Source organism: Lampris incognitus, chromosome 8 (genome assembly GCF_029633865.1).
Source record: "Lampris incognitus isolate fLamInc1 chromosome 8, fLamInc1.hap2, whole genome shotgun sequence".
Classification (NCBI taxonomy): domain Eukaryota; kingdom Metazoa; phylum Chordata; class Actinopteri; order Lampriformes; family Lampridae; genus Lampris; species Lampris incognitus.
In genome coordinates, this window is record NC_079218.1 from 59,037,424 (window position 1) to 59,058,181 (window position 20,758).

Genomic DNA, 20,758 nt, shown 5'->3' on the forward strand with positions numbered 1-20,758 from the left:
TGTTGCGGGTCAGAACACAGGTGTGAAGAGTCACCAGCATGTGTTGCGGGTCAGAACACAGGTGTGAAGAGTCACCAGCATGAGTTGCGGGTCAGTACACAGGTGTGAAGAGTCACCAGCATCTGTTGCGGGTCAGAACATAGGTGTGAAGAGTCACCAGCATGAGTTGGGTGTCAGTACACAGATGTGAAGAGTCACCAGCATGTGTTGCGGGTCAGAACACAGATGTGAAGAGTCACCAGCATGAGTTGCGGGTCAGAACACAGATGTGAAGAGTCACCAGCATGTGTTGCGGGTCAGTACACAGGTGTGGAGAGTCACCAGAATGTGTTGCTGGTCAGAACAAAGATGTGAAGAATCACCAGCATGTGTTGCGGGTCAAAGAGTCACCAGCATGAGTTGCGGGTCAGAACACAGGTGTGAAGAGTCACCAGCATGTGTTGCGGGTCAGTACACAGGTGTGAAGAGTCACCAGCATGTGTTGCGGGTCAGAACACAGATGTGAAGAGTCACCAGCATGGTTTGCGGGTCAGAACACAGATGTGAAGAGTCACCAGCATGTGTTGCGGGTCAGAACACAGGTGTGAAGAGTCACCAGCATGAGTTGCTAGTCAGAACACAGGTGTGACGGGTCACCAGCATGAGTTGCGTGTCAGTACACAGTTGTGAAGAGTCACCAGCATGAGTTGCGGGTCAGAACACAGGTGTGACGGGTCACCAGCATGAGTTGCGTGTCAGAACACAGGTGTGAAGAGTCACCAGCATGGGTTGCGGGTCAGTACACAGATGTGAAGAGTCACCAGCATGTGTTGCGGGTCAGTACACAGATGTGAAGAGTCACCAGCATGTGTTGCGGGTCAGTACACAGGTGTGAAGAGTCACCAGAATGTGTTGCTGGTCAGAACACAGATGTGAAGAATCACCAGCATGTGTTGCGGGTCAAAGAGTCACCAGCATGAGTTGCGGGTCAGAACACAGGTGTGAAGAGTCACCAGCATGTGTTGTGGGTCAAAGAGTCACCAGCATGAGTTGCGTTCAGAACATAGGTGTGATGAGTCACCAGCATGTGTTTTGGGTCAGAACACAGATGTGAAGAATCACCAGCATGTGTTGCGGGTCAGTACACAGGTGTGAAGAGTCACCAGCATGTGTTGCGGGTCAGAACACAGGTGTGAAGAGTCACCAGCATGTGTTGCGGGTCAGAACACAGGTGTGAAGAGTCACCAGCATGTGTTGCGGGTCAGTACACAGATGTGAAGAGTCACCAGCATGAGTTGCGGGTCAGTACACAGATGTGAAGAGTCACCAGCATGAGTTGCGGGTCAGTAAACAGGTGTGAAGTGTCACCAGCATGAGTTTCGGGTCAGAACACAGATGTAAAGAGTCACCAGCATGAGTTGCGGGTCAGAACACAGATGTGAAGAATCCGCAGCATGTGTTGCGGGTCAAAGAGTCACCAGCATGAGTTGCGGGTCAGAACACAGGTGTGAAGAGTCACCAGTATGTGTTGCGGGTCAGTACACAGGAGTGAAGAGTCACCAGCATGTGTTGCGGGTCAGAACACAGATGTGAAGAGTCACCAGCATGGTTTGCGGGTCAGAACACAGATGTGAAGAGTCACCAGCATGTGTTGCGGGTCAGAACACAGGTGTGAAGAGTCACCAGCATGAGTTGCGGGTCAGAACACAGGTGTGACGGGTCACCAGCATGAGTTGCGTGTCAGTACACAGTTGTGAAGAGTCACCAGCATGAGTTGCGGGTCAGAACACAGGTGTGACGGGTCACCAGCATGAGTTGCGTGTCAGAACACAGGTGTGAAGAGTCACCAGCATGAGTTGCGGGTCAGTACACAGATGTGAAGAGTCACCAGCATGTGTTGCGGGTCAGTACACAGATGTGAAGAGTCACCAGCATGAGTTGCGGGTCAGTACACAGATGTGAAGAGTCACCAGCATGAGTTGCGGGTCAGTACACAGGTGTGAAGAGTCACCAGCATGTGTTGCGGGTCAGAACAAAGGTGTGAAGAGACACCGGCATGTGTTGCGGGTCAGAACACAGGTGTGAGGAGTCACCGGCATGTGTTGCGGGTCAGTACACATGTGTGAAGAGTCACCGGCATGTTTTGCGGGTCAGTACACAGGTGTGAAGAGTCACCAGCATGAGTTGCGGGTCAGAACAAAGATATGAAGAGTTACCAGCATGTGTTGCGGGTCAGTACACAGGTGTGAAGAGTCACCAGCATGTGTTGCGGGTCAGTACACAGGTGTGAAGAGTCACCAGCATGTGTTGCGGGTCAGTACACAGGTGTGAAGAGTCACCAGCATGAGTTGCGGGTCAGAACACAGATATGAAGAGTCACCAGCATGTGTTGCGGGTCAGTACACAGGTGTGAAGAGTCACCAGCATGAGTTACGGGTCAGAACACAGATATGAAAAGTCACCAGCATGTGTTGCGGATCAGAACACAGGTGTGAAGAGTCACCAGCATGAGTTTCGGGTCAGAACACAGATGTGAAAAGTCACCAGCATGTGTTGTGGGTCAAAGAGTCACCAGCATGAGTTGCGTTCAGAACATAGGTGTGATGAGTCACCAGCATGTGTTTTGGGTCAGAACACAGATGTGAAGAATCACCAGCATGTGTTGCGGGTCAGTACACAGGTGTGAAGAGTCACCAGCATGTGTTGCGGGTCAGAACACAGGTGTGAAGAGTCACCAGCATGTGTTGCGGGTCAGAACACAGGTGTGAAGAGTCACCAGCATGTGTTGCGGGTCAGTACACAGATGTGAAGAGTCACCAGCATGAGTTGCGGGTCAGTACACTGATGTGAAGAGTCACCAGCATGAGTTGCGGGTCAGTAAACAGGTGTGAAGTGTCACCAGCATGAGTTTCGGGTCAGAACACAGATGTAAAGAGTCACCAGCATGAGTTGCGGGTCAGAACACAGATGTGAAGAATCCGCAGCATGTGTTGCGGGTCAAAGAGTCACCAGCATGAGTTGCGGGTCAGAACACAGGTGTGAAGAGTCACCAGCATGTGTTGCGGGTCAGTACACAGGAGTGAAGAGTCACCAGCATGTGTTGCGGGTCAGAACACAAATGTGAAGAGTCACCAGCATGGTTTGCGGGTCAGAACACAGATGTGAAGAGTCACCAGCATGTGTTGCGGGTCAGAACACAGGTGTGAAGAGTCACCAGCATGAGTTGCGGGTCAGAACACAGGTGTGACGGGTCACCAGCATGAGTTGCGTGTCAGTACACAGTTGTGAAGAGTCACCAGCATGAGTTGCGGGTCAGAACACAGGTGTGACGGGTCACCAGCATGAGTTGCGTGTCAGAACACAGGTGTGAAGAGTCACCAGCATGAGTTGCGGGTCAGTACACAGATGTGAAGAGTCACCAGCATGTGTTGCGGGTCAGTACACAGATGTGAAGAGTCACCAGCATGAGTTGCGGGTCAGTACACAGATGTGAAGAGTCACCAGCATGAGTTGCGGGTCAGTACACAGGTGTGAAGAGTCACCAGCATGTGTTGCGGGTCAGAACAAAGGTGTGAAGAGACACCGGCATGTGTTGCGGGTCAGAACACAGGTGTGAGGAGTCACCGGCATGTGTTGCGGGTCAGTACACATGTGTGAAGAGTCACCGGCATGTTTTTCGGGTCAGTACACAGGTGTGAAGAGTCACCAGCATGAGTTGCGGGTCAGAACAAAGATATGAAGAGTTACCAGCATGTGTTGCGGGTCAGTACACAGGTGTGAAGAGTCACCAGCATGTGTTGCGGGTCAGTACACAGGTGTGAAGAGTCACCAGCATGTGTTGCGGGTCAGTACACAGGTGTGAAGAGTCACCAGCATGAGTTGCGGGTCAGAACACAGATATGAAGAGTCACCAGCATGTGTTGCGGGTCAGTACACAGGTGTGAAGAGTCACCAGCATGAGTTACGGGTCAGAACACAGATATGAAAAGTCACCAGCATGTGTTGCGGATCAGAACACAGGTGTGAAGAGTCACCAGCATGAGTTTCGGGTCAGAACACAGATGTGAAAAGTCACCAGCATGTGTTGTGGGTCAAAGAGTCACCAGCATGAGTTGCGTTCAGAACATAGGTGTGATGAGTCACCAGCATGTGTTTTGGGTCAGAACACAGATGTGAAGAATCACCAGCATGTGTTGCGGGTCAGTACACAGGTGTGAAGAGTCACCAGCATTTGTTGCGGGTCAGAACAAAGATGTGAAGAGTCACCAGCATGTGTTGCGGGTCAGAACACAGGTGTGAAGAGTCACCAGCATGTGTTGCGGGTCAGAACACAGATGTGAAGAGTCACCAGCATGAGTTGCGGGTCAGAACACAGATGTGAAGAGTCACCAGCATGTGTCGCGGGTCAGTACACAGGTGTGGAGAGTCACCAGAATGTGTTGCCGGTCAGAACACAGATGTGAAGAATCACCAGCATGTGTTGCGGGTCAAAGAGTCACCAGCATGAGTTGCGGGTCAAAACACCTGTGTGAAGAGTCACCAGCATGTGTTGCGGGTCAGTACACAGGTGTGAAGAGTCACCAGCATGTGTTGTGGCTCAGAACACAGATGTGAAGAGTCACCAGCATGAGTTGCGGGTCAGAACACAGATGTGAAGAGTCACCAGCATGTGTTGCGGGTCAGAACACAGGTGTGAAGAGTCACCAGCATGAGCTGCGGGTCAGAACACAGGTGTGACGGGTCACCAGCATGAGTTGCGTATCAGTACACAGGTGTGAAGAGTCACCAGCATGAGTTGCGGGTCAGAACACAGGTGTGACGGGTCACCAGCATGAGTTGCGTGTCAGTACACAGGTGTGAAGAGTCACCAGCATGAGTTGCGGGTCAGAACACAGGTGTGACGGGTCAACAGCATGAGTTGCGTGTCAGAACACAGGTGTGAAGAGTCACCAGCATGAGTTGCGGGTCAGAACACAGATATGAAGAGTCACCAGTTTGTGTTGCGGGTCAGTACACATGTGTGAAGAGTCACCAGCATGAGTTTCGGGTCAGTACACAGGTGTGAAGAGTCACCAGCATGTGTTACGGGTCAGAACACAGGTGTGAAGAGTCACCAGCATGTGTTGCGGGTCAGAACACAGGTGTGAAGAGTCACCAGCATGTGTTGCGGGTCAGTACACAGGTGTGAAGAGTCACCAGCATGTGTTGCGGGTCAGTACACAGGTTTGAAGAGTCACCAGCATGTGTCGCGGGTCAAAACATAGGTGTGATGAGTCACCAGCATGTGTTGTGGGTCAGAACTCAGATGTGAAGAGTCACCAGCATGGTTTGCGGGTCAGAACACAGATGTGAAGAGTCACCAGCATGAGTTTCGGGTCAGAACACAGATGTGAAAAGTCACCAGCATGTGTTGCGGGTTAGAACACAGGTGTGAAGAGTCACCAGCATGTGTTGCGGGTCAGAACACAGGTGTGAAGAGTCACCAGCATGTGTTGCGGGTCAGAACACAGGTGTGAAGAGTCACCAGCATGTGTTGCGGGTCAGAACACAGGTGTGAAAAGTCACCAGCATGTGTTGCGGGTCAGTACACAGATGTGAAGAGTCACCAGCATGAGTTGCGGGTCAGTACACAGATGTGAAGAGTCACCAGCATGAGTTGCGGGTCAGTAAACAGGTGTGAAGTGTCACCAGCATGAGTTTCGGGTCAGAACACAGATGTAAAGAGTCACCAGCATGAGTTGCGGGTCAGAACACAGATATGAAGAGTCACCAGCATGAGTTGCGGGTCAGGACACAGATATGAAGAGTCACCAACATGTGTTGCGGGTCAGTACACAGGTGTGAAGAGTCACCAGCATGTGTTGCGGGTCAGTACACAGATGTGAAGAGTCACCAGCATGTGTTGCGGGTCAGAACACAGGTGTGACGTGCCACCAGCATGTGTTGCGGGTCAAAGAGTCACCAGCATGAGTTGCGGGTCAGTACACAGCTGTGAAGAGTCACCAGTTTGTGTTGCGGGTCAGTACACATGTGTGAAGAGTCACCAGCATGAGTTTCGGGTCAGTACACAGGTGTGAAGAGTCACCAGAATGTGTTGCTGGTCAGAACACAGATGTGAAGAATCACCAGCATGTGTTGCGGGTCAAAGAGTCACCAGCATGAGTTGCGGGTCAGAACACAGGTGTGAAGAGTCACCAGCATGTGTTGTGGGTCAAAGAGTCACCAGCATGAGTTGCGTTCAGAACATAGGTGTGATGAGTCACCAGCATGTGTTTTGGGTCAGAACACAGATGTGAAGAATCACCAGCATGTGTTGCGGGTCAGTACACAGGTGTGAAGAGTCACCAGCATGTGTTGCGGGTCAGAACACAGAAGTGAAGAGTCACCAGCATGTGTTGCGGGTCAGAACACAGGTGTGAAGAGTCACCAGCATGTGTTGCGGGTCAGAACACAGGTGTGAAGAGTCACCAGCATGTGTTGCGGGTCAGTACACAGATGTGAAGAGTCACCAGCATGAGTTGCGGGTCAGTACACAGATGTGAAGAGTCACCAGCATGAGTTGCGGGTCAGTAAACAGGTGTGAAGTGTCACCAGCATGAGTTTCGGGTCAGAACACAGATGTAAAGAGTCACCAGCATGAGTTGCGGGTCAGAACACAGATGTGAAGAATCCGCAGCATGTGTTGCGGGTCAAAGAGTCACCAGCATGAGTTGCGGGTCAGAACACAGGTGTGAAGAGTCACCAGCATGTGTTGCGGGTCAGTACACAGGAGTGAAGAGTCACCAGCATGTGTTGCGGGTCAGAACACAGATGTGAAGAGTCACCAGCATGGTTTGCGGGTCAGAACACAGATGTGAAGAGTCACCAGCATGTGTTGCGGGTCAGAACACAGGTGTGAAGAGTCACCAGCATGTGTTGCGGGTCAGAACACAGGTGTGACGGGTCACCGGCATGTGTTGCGGGTCAGAACACAGGTGTGAGGAGTCACCGGCATGTGTTGCGGGTCAGTACACATGTGTGAAGAGTCACCGGCATGTTTTGCGGGTCAGTACACAGGTGTGAAGAGTCACCAGCATGAGTTGCGGGTCAGAACAAAGATATGAAGAGTTACCAGCATGTGTTGCGGGTCAGTACACAGGTGTGAAGAGTCACCAGCATGTGTTGCGGGTCAGTACACAGGTGTGAAGAGTCACCAGCATGTGTTGCGGGTCAGTACACAGGTGTGAAGAGTCACCAGCATGAGTTGCGGGTCAGAACACAGATATGAAGAGTCACCAGCATGTGTTGCGGGTCAGTACACAGGTGTGAAGAGTCACCAGCATGAGTTACGGGTCAGAACACAGATATGAAAAGTCACCAGCATGTGTTGCGGATCAGAACACAGGTGTGAAGAGTCACCAGCATGAGTTTCGGGTCAGAACACAGATGTGAAAAGTCACCAGCATGTGTTGTGGGTCAAAGAGTCACCAGCATGAGTTGCGTTCAGAACATAGGTGTGATGAGTCACCAGCATGTGTTTTGGGTCAGAACACAGATGTGAAGAATCACCAGCATGTGTTGCGGGTCAGTACACAGGTGTGAAGAGTCACCAGCATTTGTTGCGGGTCAGAACAAAGATGTGAAGAGTCACCAGCATGTGTTGCGGGTCAGAACACAGGTGTGAAGAGTCACCAGCATGTGTTGCGGGTCAGAACACAGATGTGAAGAGTCACCAGCATGAGTTGCGGGTCAGAACACAGATGTGAAGAGTCACCAGCATGTGTCGCGGGTCAGTACACAGGTGTGGAGAGTCACCAGAATGTGTTGCCGGTCAGAACACAGATGTGAAGAATCACCAGCATGTGTTGCGGGTCAAAGAGTCACCAGCATGAGTTGCGGGTCAAAACACAGGTGTGAAGAGTCACCAGCATGTGTTGCGGGTCAGTACACAGGTGTGAAGAGTCACCAGCATGTGTTGTGGCTCAGAACACAGATGTGAAGAGTCACCAGCATGAGTTGCGGGTCAGAACACAGATGTGAAGAGTCACCAGCATGTGTTGCGGGTCAGAACACAGGTGTGAAGAGTCACCAGCATGAGTTGCGGGTCAGAACACAGGTGTGACGGGTCACCAGCATGAGTTGCGTATCAGTACACAGGTGTGAAGAGTCACCAGCATGAGTTGCGGGTCAGAACACAGGTGTGACGGGTCACCAGCATGAGTTGCGTGTCAGTACACAGGTGTGAAGAGTCACCAGCATGAGTTGCGGGTCAGAACACAGGTGTGACGGGTCAACAGCATGAGTTGCGTGTCAGAACACAGGTGTGAAGAGTCACCAGCATGAGTTGCGGGTCAGAACACAGATATGCAGAGTCACCAGTTTGTGTTGCGGGTCAGTACACATGTGTGAAGAGTCACCAGCATGAGTTTCGGGTCAGTACACAGGTGTGAAGAGTCACCAGCATGTGTTACGGGTCAGAACACAGGTGTGAAGAGTCACCAGCATGTGTTGCGGGTCAGAACACAGGTGTGAAGAGTCACCAGCATGTGTTGCGGGTCAGTACACAGGTGTGAAGAGTCACCAGCATGTGTTGCGGGTCAGTACACAGGTTTGAAGAGTCACCAGCATGTGTCGCGGGTCAAAACATAGGTGTGATGAGTCACCAGCATGTGTTGTGGGTCAGAACACAGATGTGAAGAGTCACCAGCATGGTTTGCGGGTCAGAACACAGATGTGAAGAGTCACCAGCATGAGTTTCGGGTCAGAACACAGATGTGAAAAGTCACCAGCATGTGTTGCGGGTTAGAACACAGGTGTGAAGAGTCACCAGCATGTGTTGTGGGTCAAAGAGTCACCAGCAAGAGTTGCGTTCAGAACATAGGTGTGATGAGTCACCAGCATGTGTTTTGGGTCAGAACACAGATGTGAAGAATCACCAGCATGTGTTGCGGGTCAGTACACAGGTGTGAAGAGTCACCAGCATGTGTTGCGGGTCAGAACACAGGTGTGAAGAGTCACCAGCATGTGTTGCGGGTCAGAACACAGGTGTGAAGAGTCACCAGCATGTGTTGCGGGTCAGTACACAGATGTGAAGAGTCACCAGCATGAGTTGCGGGTCAGTACACAGATGTGAAGAGTCACCAGCATGAGTTGCGGGTCAGTAAACAGGTGTGAAGTGTCACCAGCATGAGTTTCGGGTCAGAACACAGATGTAAAGAGTCACCAGCATGAGTTGCGGGTCAGAACACAGATATGAAGAGTCACCAGCATTTGTTGCGGGTCAGAACACAGATATGAAGAGTCACCAACATGTGTTGCGGGTCAGTACACAGGTGTGAAGAGTCACCAGCATGTGTTGCGGGTCAGTACACAGATGTGAAGAGTCACCAGCATGTGTTGCGGGTCAGAACACAGGTGTGACGTGCCACCAGCATGTGTTGCGGGTCAGAACACAGGTGTGAAGAGTCACCAGCATGAGTTGCGGGTCAAAACACAGGTGTGAAGAGTCACCAGCATGTGTTGCGGGTCAGTACACAGGTGTGAAGAGTCACCAGCATGTGTTGTGGCTCAGAACACAGATGTGAAGAGTCACCAGCATGAGTTGCGGGTCAGAACACAGATGTGAAGAGTCACCAGCATGTGTTGCGGGTCAGTACACAGGTGTGAAGAGTCACCAGCATGTGTTGTGGCTCAGAACACAGATGTGAAGAGTCACCAGCATGAGTTGCGGGTCAGAACACAGATGTGAAGAGTCACCAGCATGTGTTGCGGGTCAGAACACAGGTGTGAAGAGTCACCAGCATGAGTTGCGGGTCAGAACACAGGTGTGACGGGTCACCAGCATGAGTTGCGTATCAGTACACAGGTGTGAAGAGTCACCAGCATGAGTTGCGGGTCAGAACACAGGTGTGACGGGTCACCAGCATGAGTTGCGTGTCAGTACACAGGTGTGAAGAGTCACCAGCATGAGTTGCGGGTCAGAACACAGGTGTGACGGGTCAACAGCATGAGTTGCGTGTCAGAACACAGGTGTGAAGAGTCACCAGCATGAGTTGCGGGTCAGAACACAGATATGAAGAGTCACCAGTTTGTGTTGCGGGTCAGTACACATGTGTGAAGAGTCACCAGCATGAGTTTCGGGTCAGTACACAGGTGTGAAGAGTCACCAGCATGTGTTACGGGTCAGAACACAGGTGTGAAGAGTCACCAGCATGTGTTGCGGGTCAGAACACAGGTGTGAAGAGTCACCAGCATGTGTTGCGGGTCAGTACACAGGTGTGAAGAGTCACCAGCATGTGTTGCGGGTCAGTACACAGGTTTGAAGAGTCACCAGCATGTGTCGCGGGTCAAAACATAGGTGTGATGAGTCACCAGCATGTGTTGTGGGTCAGAACACAGATGTGAAGAGTCACCAGCATGGTTTGCGGGTCAGAACACAGATGTGAAGAGTCACCAGCATGAGTTTCGGGTCAGAACACAGATGTGAAAAGTCACCAGCATGTGTTGCGGGTTAGAACACAGGTGTGAAGAGTCACCAGCATGTGTTGTGGGTCAAAGAGTCACCAGCAAGAGTTGCGTTCAGAACATAGGTGTGATGAGTCACCAGCATGTGTTTTGGGTCAGAACACAGATGTGAAGAATCACCAGCATGTGTTGCGGGTCAGTACACAGGTGTGAAGAGTCACCAGCATGTGTTGCGGGTCAGAACACAGGTGTGAAGAGTCACCAGCATGTGTTGCGGGTCAGAACACAGGTGTGAAGAGTCACCAGCATGTGTTGCGGGTCAGTACACAGATGTGAAGAGTCACCAGCATGAGTTGCGGGTCAGTACACAGATGTGAAGAGTCACCAGCATGAGTTGCGGGTCAGTAAACAGGTGTGAAGTGTCACCAGCATGAGTTTCGGGTCAGAACACAGATGTAAAGAGTCACCAGCATGAGTTGCGGGTCAGAACACAGATATGAAGAGTCACCAGCATTTGTTGCGGGTCAGAACACAGATATGAAGAGTCACCAACATGTGTTGCGGGTCAGTACACAGGTGTGAAGAGTCACCAGCATGTGTTGCGGGTCAGTACACAGATGTGAAGAGTCACCAGCATGTGTTGCGGGTCAGAACACAGGTGTGACGTGCCACCAGCATGTGTTGCGGGTCAAAGAGTCACCAGCATGAGTTGCGGGTCAGTACACAGGTGTGAAGAGTCACCAGTTTGTGTTGCGGGTCAGTACACATGTGTGAAGAGTCACCAGCATGAGTTTCGGGTCAGTACACAGGTGTGAAGAGTCACCAGAATGTGTTGCTGGTCAGAACACAGATGTGAAGAATCACCAGCATGTGTTGTGGGTCAAAGAGTCACCAGCATGAGTTGCGTTCAGAACATAGGTGTGATGAGTCACCAGCATGTGTTTTGGGTCAGAACACAGATGTGAAGAATCACCAGCATGTGTTGCGGGTCAGTACACAGGTGTGAAGAGTCACCAGCATGTGTTGCGGGTCAGAACACAGGTGTGAAGAGTCACCAGCATGTGTTGCGGGTCAGAACACAGGTGTGAAGAGTCACCAGCATGTGTTGCGGGTCAGTACACAGATGTGAAGAGTCACCAGCATGAGTTGCGGGTCAGTACACAGATGTGAAGAGTCACCAGCATGAGTTGCGGGTCAGTAAACAGGTGTGAAGTGTCACCAGCATGAGTTTCGGGTCAGAACACAGATGTAAAGAGTCACCAGCATGAGTGTCGGGTCAGAACACAGATGTTAAGAATCCGCAGCATGTGTTGCGGGTCAAAGAGTCACCAGCATGAGTTGCGGGTCAGAACACAGGTGTGAAGAGTCACCAGCATGTGTTGCGGGTCAGTACACAGGAGTGAAGAGTCACCAGCATGTGTTGCGGGTCAGAACACAGATGTGAAGAGTCACCAGCATGGTTTGCGGGTCAGAACACAGATGTGAAGAGTCACCAGCATGTGTTGCGGGTCAGAACACAGGTGTGAAGAGTCACCAGCATGAGTTGCGGGTCAGAACACAGGTGTGACGGGTCACCAGCATGAGTTGCGTGTCAGTACACAGTTGTGAAGAGTCACCAGCATGAGTTGCGGGTCAGAACACAGTTGTGACGGGTCACCAGCATGAGTTGCGTGTCAGAACACAGGTGTGAAGAGTCACCAGCATGAGTTGCGGGTCAGTACACAGATGTGAAGAGTCACCAGCATGTGTTGCGGGTCAGTACACAGATGTGAAGAGTCACCAGCATGAGTTGCGGGTCAGTACACAGATGTGAAGAGTCACCAGCATGAGTTGCGGGTCAGTACACAGGTGTGAAGAGTCACCAGCATGTGTTGCGGGTCAGAACACAGGTGTGAAGAGACACCGGCATGTGTTGCGGGTCAGAACACAGGTGTGAGGAGTCACCGGCATGTGTTGCGGGTCAGTACACATGTGTGAAGAGTCACCGGCATGTTTTGCGGGTCAGTACACAGGTGTGAAGAGTCACCAGCATGAGTTGCGGGTCAGAACAAAGATATGAAGAGTTACCAGCATGTGTTGCGGGTCAGTACACAGGTGTGAAGAGTCACCAGCATGTGTTGCGGGTCAGTACACAGGTGTGAAGAGTCACCAGCATGTGTTGCGGGTCAGTACACAGGTGTGAAGAGTCACCAGCATGAGTTGCGGGTCAGAACACAGATATGAAGAGTCACCAGCATGTGTTGCGGGTCAGTACACAGGTGTGAAGAGTCACCAGCATGAGTTACGGGTCAGAACACAGATATGAAAAGTCACCAGCATGTGTTGCGGATCAGAACACAGGTGTGAAGAGTCACCAGCATGAGTTTCGGGTCAGAACATAGATGTGAAAAGTCACCAGCATGTGTTGTGGGTCAAAGAGTCACCAGCATGAGTTGCGTTCAGAACATAGGTGTGATGAGTCACCAGCATGTGTTTTGGGTCAGAACACAGATGTGAAGAATCACCAGCATGTGTTGCGGGTCAGTACACAGGTGTGAAGAGTCACCAGCATTTGTTGCGGGTCAGAACAAAGATGTGAAGAGTCACCAGCATGTGTTGCGGGTCAGAACACAGGTGTGAAGAGTCACCAGCATGTGTTGCGGGTCAGAACACAGATGTGAAGAGTCACCAGCATGAGTTGCGGGTCAGAACACAGATGTGAAGAGTCACCAGCATGTGTCGCGGGTCAGTACACAGGTGTGGAGAGTCACCAGAATGTGTTGCCGGTCAGAACACAGATGTGAAGAATCACCAGCATGTGTTGCGGGTCAAAGAGTCACCAGCATGAGTTGCGGGTCAAAACACAGGTGTGAAGAGTCACCAGAATGTGTTGCGGGTCAGTACACAGGTGTGAAGAGTCACCAGCATGTGTTGTGGCTCAGAATACAGATGTGAAGAGTCACCAGCATGAGTTGCGGGTCAGAACACAGATGTGAAGAGTCACCAGCATGTGTTGCGGGTCAGAACACAGGTGTGAAGAGTCACCAGCATGAGTTGCGGGTCAGAACACAGGTGTGATGGGTCACCAGCATGAGTTGCGTATCAGTACACAGGTGTGAAGAGTCACCAGCATGAGTTGCGGGTCAGAACACAGGTGTGACGGGTCACCAGCATGAGTTGCGTGTCAGTACACAGGTGTGAAGAGTCACCAGCATGAGTTGCGGGTCAGAACACAGGTGTGACGGGTCAACAGCATGAGTTGCGTGTCAGAACACAGGTGTGAAGAGTCACCAGCATGAGTTGCGGGTCAGAACACAGATATGAAGAGTCACCAGTTTGTGTTGCGGGTCAGTACACATGTGTGAAGAGTCACCAGCATGAGTTTCGGGTCAGTACACAGGTGTGAAGAGTCACCAGCATGTGTTACGGGTCAGAACACAGGTGTGAAGAGTCACCAGCATGTGTTGCGGGTCAGAACACAGGTGTGAAGAGTCACCAGCATGTGTTGCGGGTCAGTACACAGGTGTGAAGAGTCACCAGCATGTGTTGCGGGTCAGTACACAGGTTTGAAGAGTCACCAGCATGTGTCGCGGGTCAAAACATAGGTGTGATGAGTCACCAGCATGTGTTGTGGGTCAGAACACAGATGTGAAGAGTCACCAGCATGGTTTGCGGGTCAGAACACAGATGTGAAGAGTCACCAGCATGAGTTTCGGGTCAGAACACAGATGTGAAAAGTCACCAGCATGTGTTGCGGGTTAGAACACAGGTGTGAAGAGTCACCAGCATGTGTTGCGGGTCAGTACACAGGTGTGAAGAGTCACCAGCATGTGTTGCGGGTCAGTACACAGGTGTGAAGAGTCACCAGCATGTGTTGCGGGTCAGAACACAGGTGTGAAGAGTCACCAGCATGTGTTGCGGGTCAGAACACAGGTGTGAAGAGTCACCAGCATGAGTTGCGGGTCAGTACACAGATGTGAAGAGTCACCAGCATGAGTTGCGGGTCAGTAAACAGGTGTGAAGTGTCACCAGCATGAGTTTCGGGTCAGAACACAGATGTAAAGAGTCACCAGCATGAGTTGCGGGTCAGAACACAGATATGAAGAGTCACCAGCATTTGTTGCGGGTCAGAACACAGATATGAAGAGTCACCAACATGTGTTGCGGGTCAGTACACAGGTGTGAAGAGTCACCAGCATGTGTTGCGGGTCAGTACACAGATGTGAAGAGTCACCAGCATGTGTTGCGGGTCAAAGAGTCACCAGCATGAGTTGCGGGTCAAAACATAGGTGTGATGAGTCACCAGCATGTGTTGTGGGTCAGAACACAGATGTGAAGAGTCACCAGCATGGTTTGCGGGTCAGAACACAGATGTGAAGAGTCACCGGCATGTGTTGCGGGTCAGTACACAGGTGTGAAGAGTCACCAGCATGTGTTGCGGGTCAGAACACAGGTGTGAAGAGTCACCAGCATGTGTTGCGGGTCAGTACACAGGTGTGGAGAGTCACCAGAATGTGTTGCTGGTCAGAACAAAGCTGTGAAGAATCACCAGCATGTGTTGCGGGTCAAAGAGTCACCAGCATGAGTTGCGGGTCAGAACACAGGTGTGAAGAGTCACCAGCATGTGTTGCGGGTCAGTACACAGGTGTGAAGAGTCACCAGCATGTGTTGCGGGTCAGAACACAGATGTGAAGAGTCACCAGCATGGTTTGCGGGTCAGAACACAGATGTGAAGAGTCACCAGCATGTGTTGCGGGTCAGAACACAGGTGTGAAGAGTCACCAGCATGAGTTGCGGGTCAGAACACAGGTGTGACGGGTCACCAGCATGAGTTGCGTGTCAGTACACAGTTGTTAAGAGTCACCAGTATGAGTTGCGGGTCAGAACACAGGTGTGACGGGTCACCAGCATGAGTTGCGTGTCAGAACACAGGTGTGAAGAGTCACCAGCATGAGTTGCGGGTCAGTACACAGATGTGAAGAGTCACCAGCATGTGTTGCGGGTCAGTACACAGATGTGAAGAGTCACCAGCATGTGTTGCGGGTCAGTACACAGGTGTGAAGAGTCACCAGAATGTGTTGCTGGTCAGAACACAGATGTGAAGAATCACCAGCATGTGTTGCGGGTCAAAGAGTCACCAGCATGAGTTGCGGGTCAGAACACAGGTGTGAAGAGTCACCAGCATGTGTTGCGGGTCAGTACACAGGAGTGAAGAGTCACCAGCATGTGTTGCGGGTCAGAACACAGATGTGAAGAGTCACCAGCATGGTTTGCGGGTCAGAACACAGATGTGAAGAGTCACCAGCATGTGTTGCGGGTCAGAACACAGGTGTGAAGAGTCACCAGCATGAGTTGCGGGTCAGAACACAGGTGTGACGGGTCACCAGCATGAGTTGCGTGTCAGTACACAGTTGTGAAGAGTCACCAGCATGAGTTGCGGGTCAGAACACAGGTGTGACGGGTCACCAGCATGAGTTGCGTGTCAGAACACAGGTGTGAAGAGTCACCAGCATGAGTTGCGGGTCAGTACACAGATGTGAAGAGTCACCAGCATGTGTTGCGGGTCAGTACACAGATGTGAAGAGTCACCAGCATGAGTTGCGGGTCAGTACACAGATGTGAAGAGTCACCAGCATGAGTTGCGGGTCAGTACACAGGTGTGAAGAGTCACCAGCATGTGTTGCGGGTCAGAACACAGGTGTGAAGAGACACCGGCATGTGTTGCGGGTCAGAACACAGGTGTGAAGAGTCACCGGCATGTGTTGCGGGTCAGTACACATGTGTGAAGAGTCACCGGCATGTGTTGCGGGTCAGTACACAGGTGTGAAGAGTCACCGGCATGTGTTGCGGGTCTGTACACAGGTGTGAAGAGTCACCAGCATGTGTTGCGGGTCAGTACACAGGTGTGAAGAGTAACCAGCATGTGTTGCGGGTCAGTACACAGGTGTGAAGAGTCACCAGCATGAGTTGCGGGTCAGAACACAGATATGAAGAGTCACCAGCATGTGTTGCGGGTCAGTACACAGGTGTGAAGAGTCACCAGCATGAGTTACGGGTCAGAACACAGATATGAAAAGTCACCAGCATGTGTTGCGGATCAGAACACAGGTGTGAAGAGTCACCAGCATGAGTTTCGGGTCAGAACACAGATGTGAAAAGTCACCAGCATGTGTTGTGGGTCAAAGAGTCACCAGCATGAGTTGCGTTCAGAACATAGGTGTGATGAGTCACCAGCATGTGTTGTGGGTCAGAACACAGATGTGAAGAGTCACCAGCATGGTTTGCGGGTCAGAACACAGATGTGGAGAGTCACCAGCATGAGTTGCGGGTCAGTACACAGGTGTGAGTGTCACCAGCATGTGTTGCGGGTCAGAACACAGGTGTGAAGAGTCACCAGCATGAGTTGGGTGTCAGTACACAGATGTGAAGAGTCACCAGCATGTGTTGCGGGTCTGAACACAGATGTGAAGAGTCACCAGCATGAGTTGCGAGTCAGAACACAGATGTGAAGAGTCGCCAGCATGTGTTGCGGGTCAGTACACAGGTGTGGAGAGTCACCAGAATGTGTTGCTGGTCAGAACACAGATGTGAAGAATCACCAGCATGTGTTGCGGGTCAAAGAGTCACCAGCATGAGTTGCGGGTCAGAACACAGGTGTGAAGAGTCACCAGCACGTGTTGCGGGTCAGTACACAGGTGTGAAGAGTCACCAGCATGTGTTGCGGGTCAGAACACAGATGTGAAGAGTCACCAGCATGAGTTGCGGGTCAGAACACAGATGTGAAGAGTCACCAGCATGTGTTGCGGGTCAGAACACAGGTGTGAAGAGTCACCAGCATGAGTTGCGGGTCAGAACACAGGTGTGACGGGTCACCAGCATGAGTTGCGTGTCAGTACACAGGTGTGAAGAGTCACCAGCATGAGTTGCGGGTCAGAACACAGGTGTGACGGGTCACCAGCATGAGTTGCGTGTCAGAACACAGGTGTGAAGAGTCACAAGCATGAGTTGCGGGTCAGTACACAGATGTGAAGAGTCACCAGCATGTGTTGCGGGTCAGTACACAGATGTGAAGAGTCACCATCATGAGTTGCGGGTCAGTACACAGATGTGAAGAGTCACCAGCATGAGTTGCGGGTCAGTACACAGGTGTGAAGAGTCACCAGCATGTGTTGCGGGTCAGAACACAGGTGTGAAGAGACACCAGCATGAGTTTCGGGTCAGAACACAGGTGTGAAGAGTCACCGGCATGTGTTGCGGGTCAGTACACAGGTGTGAAGAGTCACCGGCATGTGTTGCGGGTCAGTACACAGGTGTGAAGAGTCACCAGCATGAGTTGCGGGTCAGAACACAGATATGAAGAGTCACCAGCATGTGTTGCGGGTCAGTACACATGTGTGAAGAGTCACCAGCATGAGTTTCGGGTCAGTACACAGGTGTGAAGAGTCACCAGCATGTGTTGCGGGTCAGAACACAGGTGTGAAGAGTCACCAGCATGTGTTGCGGGTCAGTACACAGGTGTGAAGAGTCACCAGCATGTGTTGCGGGTCAGTACACAGGTGTGAAGAGTCAACAGCATGAGTTGCGGGTCAGAACACAGATATGAAGAGTCACCAGCATGTGTTGCGGGTCAGTACACAGGTGTGAAGAGTCACCAGCATGAGTTACGGGTCAGTACACAGGTGTGAAGAGTCACCAGCATGTGTTGCGGGTCAGAAGACAGGTGTGAAGAGACACCAGCATGAGTTGCGGGTCAGAAGACAGGTGTGAAGAGTCACCAGCATGTGTTGCGGGTCATTACACAGGTGTGAAGAGTCACCGGCATGTTTTGCGGGTCAGTACACAGGTGTGAAGAGTCACCAGCATGAGTTGCGGGTCAGAACACAGATATGAAGAGTCGCCAGCATGTGTTGCGGGTCAGAACACACATGTGTGAAGAGTCACCAGCATGAGTTTCGGGTCAGTACACAGGTGTGAAGTGTCACCAGCATGTGTTACGGGTCAGAACACAGGTGTGAAGCGTCACCAGCATGTGTTGCGGGTCAGAACACAGGTGTGAAGAGTCACCAGCATGTGTTGCGGGTCAGTACACAGGTGTGAAGAGTCACCAGCATGTGTTGCGGGTCAGTACACAGGTGTGAAGAGTCACCAGCATGAGTTGCGGGTCAGAACACAGATATGAAGAGTCACCAGCATGTGTTGCGGGTCAGTACACAGGTGTGAAGAGTCACCAGCATGAGTTACGGGTCAGAACACAGATATGAAAAGTCACCAGCATGTGTTGCGGATCAGAACACAGGTGTGAAGAGTCACCAGCATGAGTTTCGGGTCAGAACACAGATGTGAAAAGTCACCAGCATGTGTTGTGGGTCAAAGAGTCACCAGCATGAGTTGCGTTCAGAACATAGGTGTGAAGAATCACCAGCATGTGTTGCGGGTCAGTACACAGGTGTGAAGAGTCACCAGCATTTGTTGCGGGTCAGAACACAGGTGTGAAGAGTCACCAGCATGTGTTGCGGGTCAAAGAATCACCAGCATGAGTCGCGGGTCAAAACATAGGTGTGATGAGTCACCAGCATGTGTTGTGGGTCAGAACACAGATGTGAAGAGTCACCAGCATGGTTTGCGGGTCAGTACACAGATGTGAAGAGTCACCAGCATGAGTTGCGGGTCAGTACACAGGTGTGAAGAGTCACCAGCATGTGTTGCGGGTCAGAACACAGGTGTGACGTGCCACCAGCATGTGTTGCGGGTCAGTACACATGTGTGAAGAGTCACCAGCATGAGTTGCGGGTCAGAACACAGATATGAAGAGTCACCAGCATGTGTTGCGGGTCAGTACACAGGTGTGAAGAGTCACCAGCATGAGTTACGGGTCAGAACACAGAAATGAAAAGTCACCAGCATGTGTTGCGGATCAGAACACAGGTGTGAAGAGTCACCAGCATGAGTTTCGGGTCAGTAAACAGATGCGAAGAGTCACCAGCATGTGTTGCGGGTCAGAACACAGGTGTGAAGAGTCACCAGCATGTGTTGCGGGTCAGTACACAGGTGTGAAGAGTCACCAGTATGTTTTGCGGGTAAGTACACAGGTTTGAAGCGTAACCAGCTTGTGTTGCGGGTCAAAGAGTCACCAGCATGAGTTGCGGGTCAGAACACAGGTGTGAAGAGTCACCAGCATGTGTTGCGGGTCAGTACACAGGTGTGAAGAGTCACCAGCATGAGTTCCGGGTCAGTACACAGCTGTGAAGAGTCACCAGCATGAGTCGCGGGTCAGTACACAGGTGTGAAGAGTCACCAGCATGAGTTGCGGGTCAGAACACAGGTGTGAAGAGTCACCAGCATGTGTTGCGGGTCAGTACACAGGTGTGAAGAGGCACCAGCATGAGTTGCGGGTCAGTAAACAGGTGTGAAGAGTCACCAGCATAAGTTTCGGGTCAGTACACAGATGTGAAGAGTCACCAGCAGGAGTTGCGGGTCAGTACACAGACGTGAAGAGTCACCAGCATGTGTTGTGGGTCAGTACACAGGTGTGAAGAGTCACCAGCATGTGATGCGGGTCAGAACACAGGTGTGAAGAGTCACCAGCATGAGTTGCGGGTCAGTAAACAGATGTGAAGAGTCACCAGCATGAGTTGCGGGTCAGTACACAGATGTGAAGAGTCACCAGCATGAGTTGCGGGTCAGTACACAGATGTGAAGAGTCACCAGCATGAGTTGCGGGTCAGTACACAGGTGTGAAGAGTCACCAGCATGTATTGCGGGTCAGTACACAGGTGTGAAGAGTCACCAGCATGTGTTGCGGGTCAGAACACAGGTGTGAAGAGTCACCAGCATGAGTTGCGGGTCAGTACACAGGTGTGAAGAGTCACCAGAATGTGTTGCGGGTCAGTACACAGGCGTGAAGAGTCACCATCATGAGTTGCGGGTCAGTACACAGATGTGAAGAGTCACCAGCATGAGTTGCGGGTCAGTACACAGGTGTGAAGCGTCACCAGCATGTATTGCGGGTCAGTACACAGGTGTGAAGAGTCACCAGTATGTTTTGCGGGTCAGTACACAGGTTTGAAGCGTACCCAGCATGTGTTGCGGGTCAGAACACAGGTGTGAAGAGTCACCAGCATGAGTTTCGGGTCAGTAAACAGATGCGAAGAGTCACCAGCATGTGTTGCGGGTCAGAACACAGGTGTGAAGAGTCACCAGCATGTGTTGCGGGTCAGTACACAGGTGTGAAGAGTCACCAGTATGTTTTGCGGGTCAGTACACAGGTTTGAAGCGTAACCAGCATGTGTTGCGGGTCAGAACACAGGTGTGAAGAGTCACCAGCATGTGTTGCGGGTCAGTACACAGGTGTGAAGAG